Source organism: Numida meleagris, chromosome 2 (assembly GCF_002078875.1).
Source record: "Numida meleagris isolate 19003 breed g44 Domestic line chromosome 2, NumMel1.0, whole genome shotgun sequence".
In the NCBI taxonomy this organism is placed as follows: Eukaryota; Metazoa; Chordata; class Aves; order Galliformes; family Numididae; genus Numida; species Numida meleagris.
Window position 1 is genome coordinate 60,721,235 of NC_034410.1, and position 10,253 is coordinate 60,731,487.

The window sequence follows — 10,253 nt, forward strand, 5'->3', positions numbered from 1 at the left end:
CACTGAGGAAGGCAAAGCCGTGTGTGAACTTGCTAGGTGATCTTGTCTTGTGTTACACTTTTGTTTGCCCCATACTTAATTCTTCATTGAAAAGACAGCGCAAGTTTAACAGCCCAAAATAAATGTGCTTGCTCAGTCTGAAAACCGAAAACCCTATTAATAAAGAAAAAATATTAAGCAAAATGTGTTTGACTGATGCCATCTTATACTTTTCATTTCTTGCACCTTTCTCAAACTGGATAATTAAGTTAATTTCATCTTTGTTCATGGTTCAGTTTCACAGATTCAATTGCAAAGGCAGAAACAGGGAGGGGACAGAGCTGTGGATGAAAAACAGCTGCTGACAATGGAACTTCTTAAAAAAAAATAGGAGACATTTTCTGCAATTCTTTCCCTATCATTGCCTAATTTGTGGCAAATCAGAAACACATTCCGGGGGATGAAGATGATGACAGTGTCAGAAAATTCTCATTGTTCTAGAGGTCACAGGAAGATGATAATGATAGCAATGGGAGAGACCAGGGTCTCTCTACAAAAGGATTTCTAGTTTGTTGGGATTTATTATTATTATTATTTTAGGATTTGTCCTTAATAAAAACCTTGAGTGAAATTTAGTTTGATAAAATCTACTTCAATTTAATATTTTGGCAAATATACTGTATATGTTATTAATTCCTACCATATACATTTAATTGCTGTGTCAGGCTGTTTTGAGGTTCTTTCCACAATTACAAATTGTGCCAAAATAAGAAAGCCTTAATTAGCCACGCGGGCTATTGTGTAAGCAGTCCAAGCCCAAAACACAATATTAGTCTTTTCCTTAACCCTATAAAATTCATTAGAAAGTCTGAATTTGCATGTTTCAAGCTAGCTCATGCTCCCATGGAGTTTGGGCTGTAATATGTTGGCACCAAATACAAGATGACCCTTTCTGCATGATGCCACCCCACAAAGGGGCACAGGCTAACAAAACAACCACCACCCATAAACAAGAAGGAAATAGCATCAACAGCCAGCTGGGAGCCCCACACATTCAAGAGGCATCTTCTTCCAGTGAGAGCACAGACATGACCTGTACCAATCATATCTCAGTAGTGCTAAGGTGCTTCCCTCCAAGGCACACCCAGAACTTTTCAGTGAGAGAAGGCTCCCTCGTGGACGTACATCAACAGGCATTGCAGAAAAGCTAAGAACTGTAGACCTCACAATCAAGCTCAGAAATGAATAAACCGTTCTTAGGAAACTATTGCCTGTATTCCTTCACACCCGCCTCAGTTGCAGATTGCCCACCAGCAGACGCCAACCTCTGGATATATGCTGTTGAAATAATTAATCAGATAACTATCTGCATGATTTGACATGTAGATCAGTTGTGAACAGATTCCATAAGCATCTAATATTCAAAATTCAGACTGTGCTGATTAGTCTTGATTGAACACAAATCGAGCAGTCTTGCATTATTTGAATGATTAACTCCAGTTTTTGGGGAAAAAAATGCTTATGTTTATTATTAATTCAGAATTTGCTTTTTGGGGACACTACTGTGTGACATTTGCCTTTTCTTTTTTTTTAAAAAAAATCCACAGCACTCTCACCAATAAGTCAATTTATGGAAAGTAGACAGAAAAGGTAGATGTACTCCAGTAGCTTCTTGCAGAAATTGGATTTTTTTTTTTTTTTAACAAAAGTTTTCTGCAATGCTTGCTCTGACCTCTGGTTCTTCAGACAAGTAATGAGTCCATGCTGATGAGCTGTGGACAATTTGCTGACACAGAAAGTCACAGTGTTCTGAAGTGAACTTTTTTGGTCTGTCTTGCCTAAGATCAGATCAATGGATACAAAAAGCTACAGACTTGGGGTCTTCCATTTAGCTATTTTCAGAAGAATATCTTGAAGATGTCCTCTCTGTTTCTTAAGATGAAAAGCCTTTTGAACTCCATTGTCACTTCAGTGGCAGTAATGAGATCAAAATGAAGGGTTTCTTGCTTGTTATACCTCCAACCAGTGTAAGCCTGGAGGCATATCAGAGACTGTCTGATATTCTCCATTCCCTTTGTTTTCCCTGGTGGCAGATATCCTCTTCACCCTCGGACACTGCTGTCCTCTGAAGTATTTGTAAACCCAGTGCCAAGGAAGAATGCTCTAGAAAAGAAACCTGCTAGATTGCAAGCAACAGCTTAAATATCCTATCACTAGCCAAATTTGTAGCCAACTGCACTGTATCATAACAGCAAAACACACATCAGATCCCACTGATGTTGAAAGTATCCACTGTAGGAAAACCACCATGGGGAGAGCATGAGATCCCTTGGAAAATGGCATTCCAGCAAAATCAAAGCAGAACAAAGTCATGTCAAGATGTCAACATTCACTCATCATTTCTTTTGGAAATAACGTCGGCATTGACAATGTTGGCTTTCTAAGAAGAGACCTGACTGTATTTTATGGTTTCCTTTTGCTCAAACAGCATTGGTGTTCTCTCTTCAAAACAATCTCTGCTTCGCTTTTCAGTGTTGCAATCCCTATCTACACCCACAAGAAAAAGAGTGGGATGGAAATGCCTGGGCCATTTTTGTTATTATCTCAGTTAATAATTGTGCAATTTGGGTACGTTATTCCAAACAAGCAGGAACCATTCAGAGTAACATCCCCAGAAATGTTGGTGGGTATGTGGGAGAGGGATAAGCAAACAGGGCAGCTGCTTCTGGGGAGAGGGCTGATGTCTCCTACCATGGCCTCTGCAAGGGATTCTCCAGCAGCTGTAGCACCACTCCAAACAGAGGAAAGGGGACACAGGAAAATGTTGGCAAATTGACGCTGGGAGGATCTGCTCTGGTTTCTGCTTCAGATAGGGAAACCAACTGAAGCTCTTCTGCTTCTGCTCTTCAAGCAGCTGTGCTCCATATATACACACTCTGTGTGTATTTCATTTCACGTGTCCAGGAGGAGGACAGGGAAAGAGGAACATACCACTTACAGATATACAAAGCCTGTGTTTTCTTCACGAGAAGAGCGAGACAAAGTCAGGCAAGGAAAAGAACAACAACAAAAAAACAAAATTGGCAGAGCAGAAGGACAGCACCATGTGAGCACGCTCCCACTCACCAAAACACAGCTGGCCAGAGTTATTTTTAGGCTTGTTCCAACAGGGTCCCTTTAAATTTCACTGGCTTTTGTCAGCCTGGACCACAGAGCTAGCATTGTTTAAGGGCGGTGTATTATTTTTGGCCACGAATCACAGCACTCACTCAGGAGCCTTTTCACGCAAGCCATCAAGAGGCTCTGTTTTCATGGCAGCAGATTATTGCTGAAAAGCTAATCACCAGGTACGGCCACGGGCTTCAAGACCTGCACGTCAGGAGTAAGCTATCAAATGGCTTCCTGGAGCTGTCAGCCGTGCAACCTCATTGCTGCTAATGAGAGTTTATGCTGCTAAATCATCTCTTTTCTATAGGTGTACATGTATACAAGCACAGTGCAGTGCCTTGCATCTGCAGGCTGACACAGGCTGGGCTGCTTTGTGCCACGTGGGGTGTCCCTGGTGGTACACTGCTAAACACGGGCATCCCTGGGGAACGGCAGCAGTAATCGCGGGCTGCGGCTGGGAGGGAGATGCTGGCAGAGGAGCTGCGGGAGCATCGCGAGGGAGGGCGAAGCACCAGGGGACTGCTAAGCAGGAGGGGAAAAAAAAATGAAAGGAGAGCAGTTTGTTTTTCAGCTGTATTCCCAAGGACGCCCGCTCTCTAAAGACAAATTGCCTCGTCCTGAACAGCTGTGAGCATCCCCAGGCCTGGATGGGCTTACCTATAAGGCAGCCCTGGAGCACCGCAACCCCTGGGACTGAGCACCTTGCAACACTTGGAGAAGCAAAGAAAAGCCATGCTCAGCATTGGCTGGGGATGGGTTTAGGAGATGATTTGCAGTTGTTGCACAAGAGCAGGAACCTCTGCAGGCACCAGCCCCTTCCAAGCACCCAGAGGAGGGGAAGACAAAGCCCCGAGGAGGGCCTGGCTCTGTGAAACCAAATCCTCACGCTGAGCAGTCCCCATCGTCTTTGGCTTCCCTCAGTTGTGCACACTCAAGAACAGCCATTGCAGAACCACAGGAATACCCAAACCATGACATATGTATGAAAATGAAACAAATGCAGAGGGTTTTTTTTGTTTGTTTTTATTGGGTCTGGGGATTCTCCTTTGCTCTGAGTAAAAACAGAGAAGTGAAAGGGGAAAAAAAAGTACATGGCCTGTTTTTCTGATGTTGGCATAAAGTGACGCATTTGCTCATTCTCACTGGGGAACTCCATGCTCTTCCTCTTTCTGCAGGATCAACCCTAATGTCACAACGCCTCCAGATACAGCTCCTCTCCATATGCCTTGTGGGCTGACAACATCACCCGAGCATCCCCAACCCAAAAGTCCCAAGAGATGGGGCAGGAAGCAAGCAGCATGACCAGCACCAGGCTCCAAATGCCATCAGCTCTAGGAGGGAAGCCCAGCAGGTGCTTGAGGAGGACTCAAAGCTAAAGCAGAGAGAGGTCAGATGGTTGTTACTTTCTCTGGTGCAAAGATTTCTGCATTGTTCACCCCCTCATGACACTTCTTCACCCACTGCAGCATCCTCTCTTTAAAATTTATCATCTTCTGGGACCTCTGGATAGCTGACCCACTTAAAAACTTATACTGCATGTAACTACCACTAAGTCAATAAGGAACATTCTCTCCAAAATAAACACAACAGGCCGATAAGCTTTGAGCAGCTTCCAAGCAAGGTTTACCAAAACTCAAATGAAATCCATGTGAAAAAATATGCCTATCTTCTGCTTTTCCCACTTCACCACTGCAGGAAAAAAAAAAAAAAAAGGGTTTGTACTCAATGGAAGATTCCACCAGAAGCAAGGAGAGATAGGATTACATTGAGAGAACAAAGACTCATTCATTAGGGGCAACAAAGTGATTTGTATAAAGAGAGAGGAAGAGCTTGATTACCATTAACTGCTAATTCACCTCAACAGTTGAGCAAGGAGAGTCATGAGTTTGCCATTGAGGGCTGTGACTGGGGAAAAAGGAATAAGTGCATTAATGCAAAGCAAGACTCCTCATGGTAGCTGGTAGGACAGCCTGATTTGGAGGAAGGACAGGACATGATAGGACAACAGTGACTCTCACAGCAGTTCTTTATAGCATGTTGTATCCCCAAGGAGCCCAGATCTCTTCCCCTAGTGCTTCACTCAAATCTAAAGCTGCTGGGCTATGCCTCTCTGCTCACTCACAGCAGATGAACACCACTGGAAACAACTTCCCCTACCTCTAAAAACCTAACTGGGTGGAAAATGAACAAGGCAAGAGGAAAGAAAGGTCTGCTAATGATCTCCCACGACTTTCTGACCAAGTCTGCACCGCTGATGCTTTGTGATTTTCATGGAAGACATACCAGTTATAAACACAGGTACTAAGCAGCACACTGGAGGTATGCTGGACTTACTCAACATTTGCATTCATCCTGCTTTAGGCAGTGCCAGAAATCTAAAATAAGCAACCTGCAAATTAAATGCAACTTGAGCCTGAAGAGTCCAATACCAGGGTCTCATATCAAAGTACAATTCAGAGAAACTCCTTCTTCCACCATAGATCTACTCTGTTGGAAAAGAAGCAACCCAGGTAAAGTCCATCAGCAGGTGGACAAAATAATACATGTATATACGTACATGTACTTAAATATTGGGATTTCAGAAGCCAGAATTCCCCTCCCTACTTCACCAAACCATTCTTTGATTCTAAACCAGCAACATTCACTGCATATCCTCCTTTAGGGAGAGCGCACCCAAAGGCAACAAGGCACTCATAACTGCTGCTGCTGACAGCTACCTGCTTGCACACATCAGCTGCTACGTTTGAAAAGCAGGACAGCTGGAAGAATCATACTCCAGCTTCCTGAAAGAAGCTGTGTGCTTTCTCTTCTTTCCATTCCTTCCTGTCTCTTTTCATCTGCATACCTTCTTCCCGCAGATTGTAGGATATTTTTCATTCCTCGCCTGCTAAACTTCTCTCCATGGCCTAAATGCAAAGCTAACCATTGAAGCTCACAAAGTGAAGGCGAATTCAGTGAGATCAATTAGAATGGAGGGCTTTTTTTTTTTTTTTTTGCCTCCACTGCAGAGATACATTCCAAATACATTTTTAAAAGTCTGCATGTGTCCCACAGACTGAGGTGGCCAGCCAGATTTGCAGCAGCAATCCCCAAAACCATCATTTAAAGATGCTAGGTCACTGCGCTACTGAAACAGTTCAAAGAGCTCACTTACATTTTTGTTCTCCCATGTTTTCACAGTGTTTGACTTTTTTTCCCCCTCACTATATATCTAGAACAAAGCACAAATAAGTAATCAGGGTATCCCATTTTCTGTGGGCTGTACACATTCAGAGTAGCCATACACTGAAGCACAAGGGTCCTGCTGCAGCCCTAAAGAAGGCCTTCTGTTCTCAGAGCTTGCCTGCTGCTTCCCACTGCACGAGGCTTGCCAGTGAGGGCTGTTGCCATACCTCTGCAAGCTGGAGGTGCTGCTGGAATGGCTTCTGCAAGTCCAATGTCAAAACAAGTGTTGTTGAGACACTGGCAAGCCACAGAGGTGAATTTTGAGGAAGAAACAGTTCTGGAATTTTAACGCCGCTCAGCTCAGCTTTTTTGATAACAGATTGCTCCACATTGATAACATTCCCAGTCAACTACAGCAAAGCCCTTGCATGCACTGGCTTTTCCATCCCTTCCTTGAATGAATAACCAAATAGCAAATGCAGCTGGTTATCATGCCTTCCTACAGCTGCCTGTGTTCTCCTCTGCTCAGTTCTTGGTTTCACCATGAAGCATGCACAAAGCAGGGTCTGATTTCATAAAGCAGAGCCCGCTCAGCTGAGAATGTCTCCTTTTCTTGAAGCCACAGTAGACTGAACCAGGATGCTTCACTCCACAGTGACTGCACATTTAACAGAAAAGCAACAGCATCTTGATTCACATCTATCGTACGACCCCCTCCACAGAGAGGAGGAAAGAAGCAGAGACATGCTTATGAACACCTGCACAAATAAGAGCTTCTGCCACCAAAGCCAGGGGAATCATGCCAAACGGAGCCCAAGAGCACAGGCAAGCTCCTGGCTTTGAGTATCAGTGCGCTCCACCTACGTTTTCCACTGTGCTTTCTGTACACATGCTGGGCTGAACTCCAGGGATTAATTTACCACCCACTACGCAGTTTTGCAGAGGAGGAAGGGATCAAAGGCTCGTTCAGCAGCATGAGGCTGTCACTAATGACGCAGAAGCCGATATTTCCTCTTGGCAGCCCAGGGCATAGAGAGAAGTGGCACTGGTGCCTCATTAGGTGGCACCAGCACTCCTCTCTGTGGGAGCTGGCACTGCCCAGCTTCAGCCTCAGCCAAATCCCAGCTGGGTTCAGACAAGGCTGGTGCTGATGGTACCCAGCAACAGTCTCCTCCAGGTCTGGGGGCCTCTTGAATTCATCGCCTGTTTCCTCCACCAGCTGTGGCCATCACCAGCAAGACACAACCACCTGCACCACCACTCACTCACGTGAATATAGGCAATGGCACTACAGCGGGGCATGGTTTGGCGAGAAAAGACAACTCAAAACTGTTGTCTTTTCACCAATTTCCACCTATTACTTTGGGATCAGAACTCCTGAACGGTTTGCCCAGGAGCTCAGGTTTCCTTCAAAGCAGGAGTCACAATGCTTCCCCCTTTTAAAGGGCTTCACAATGTGCAAGCAGAAAGCATTGCTGTGGATCACTCCCAAGTCTTAAATTAAACAACAGCAGAACACTTCTGATGAAAACAAGGAGGAAGCTCTGTCCTGCAGGCTGCAGATGAACTCAAACTCATTGCCAAATCCAGGAAGTTTTTAGCTACGTGAATGGCAAACAGTAGAATGAGCTGATAACCAGGATCTCAAATTTGGCAGAGGCAGGTTTCTTGATTTCTTCTCCACCCCACTTTCAGGAAGGAAGAATGCAAGAAAATTTCAAGTGTATGAAACAGGAAGCCAGCAGCAAACACCTTTGCCTCCCAACAGCTGGTCCAGGAGACAAAAATCTATGGACAACCTCAGTTTTCATTAGGAATCTAGAGCACATGGACCAAGAAATCCCAGGTCCCTCAAAAGCTGTCAGAGGACAGCAAGAAGAGTCATATCAGTACAAGAGTTTTGTAGCAAAGGGCCCTATCCCAAGCTCAGATTACTCACAGTTACATCTGATTATCTGACCAGTAACCAAGCAAAGTGTTGCAAAAGCTGGAGGCACTTTTACTCAGCCCTGAAAATAGCCATAAGGAACGGAAGCATGCCAATGTGTTCCATCTAACAAAGCCAACAGCAGCAACAACAAACACCTTAACAAAAAAGTTAAGGTGTTTTTTGTCAGTAAGGATGAATATGTATATATATATATATATTTGGTTTGTTTTCCCTCCTTTTCCCTAAACCAAGTCCATTCCGACATGAAATAACCTTAAAAAGTTATGGCAACAGCCTTGTTAGCAGCAACAGCAAGGTGCTCTTTGAGAAGCCACCCCTGCATTGACTCAATCTGCAGGACTGTAACACAGTGCAAGCAGCAGGCAGGTCCAGGCAGAAAGAGCTAAGTCCAGCTGTTCCCTCCTTCCCAAAGCTTGCTATCAGAGAGAGCAGGATTGAGGAGGGAGACTGCTATGGCAGTGTCACCCCAGCCACCTGTAGCATGGCTAACACCTATTCAGATCCTATGTCAAAACGTGGTACTGCCTATGACAACTATGTGGATAATGCAGGTTTTAACAGAGTATTTGGAGGAGGTAGGAAAAGCAACCCAGAGAGGAAGATGTGTGCAAATTAAAAACTACAGAGAGCAGCAGTATGTATGAGAGAGGAAGCTCAGGAAAGAGCTTCAGAAAGCCCCAGCATCTTCATTTGGGGTCAGTCCTGGAGAACAGGACAAGAAGAATCGTGGAAACATCTAGACTGGAGAGGACCCCCAACCCAAGTGCAATACCTTGCAGTTGGCCTTACAGTGGAAGGGATTTTAATCCCCTAACTCCTACCTAGAGGTTCCAAAACACGAGAGGAGTTGGAAGCCTGGCTGCCAGTGAAGACTGAGGCAAACAACTCATGGAGTACCTCAGCCTTCTCCATGTCTGTTGAAGCTAGTTCTCCCTTCTTATCTTTGCTGGAAATATTTCACTTTAATATCATAATTTTAATTCATTTAACATTGTCAGAAGTGTCAAGTTAGTTATTGTCATGCAGGAAGTTTTGTTCTGTATCACAGTGACATTTCGTTGAGCGTGAATAAATGCACAGTTTAAACACCAGTGCAGCTCACTGCGGGGCACAGACTGAAATCCACACAAATATGCCCACCTGCTGCTCCTGCCAGCACACCAATTGTCACCGCAGGACTGAAAAACCCCTCTGGACTTTGACAACTTAGAACAAGTTTTTGAAAACCATTCAGAAGAAGCCTATCAAGATGAGATAAATCACTTCTCGTCTTGGCCTTAAACTTCCATGTAAATAAAATCTCTCAGAAGATAAGGATGAGAGGCCCATGCAGCAGGATGCATGAGACGTCTTTCAGCAGTTGAACTTTTCTGCTTTCTATGAGCAGCAAGTAGCAGTTGCAGCACTCACCAAATTCGCAGAACGAGCAAAGTCTCAGGGCATTTTCTTTGTTTTTTTATTGGTTGTAGCTATCACTGCCGTGCAGCAAGGCAAAGCTCTTGGCCTGTATTAGCAGTGAGAGCATTTTTACATTTGTCACTCACACAGCTGCAAGGAAGAGCTGGAAAACTCAGACCCCTAGAAGCTACTAAAGCCCAAGACAAATAAAATCAGAAAGAATTAAGTCTCGTGAATTACACTAACCACATGATTTCTGGGAGCTTGCCTCAGGATTTGAGGATGCTTGGAGCAAACTACACCAGGCTTGCAATTTTGTCAATTATGCTTCATTTTGAATGTCAGAACAGTCACAGAATTGTTTCTGTAACCGTTATTACAAACATCCCCAAGGATATAAAGCTCAGGCAGAGTACTTCTACATGCTAAAAAGCTTTCTTGGCTAATGTTCATCAGACGGTGTATCTTTACACAAACCCCTACATCACCAGCAGCTACCAGAACGCAGTTGAGATATGCTCTATTAGCTCTGGAAATGCTCACCAAAAATACAAAAGATGCCATAGAAGGGCAGCTGTGGGTCCTGCTTTAG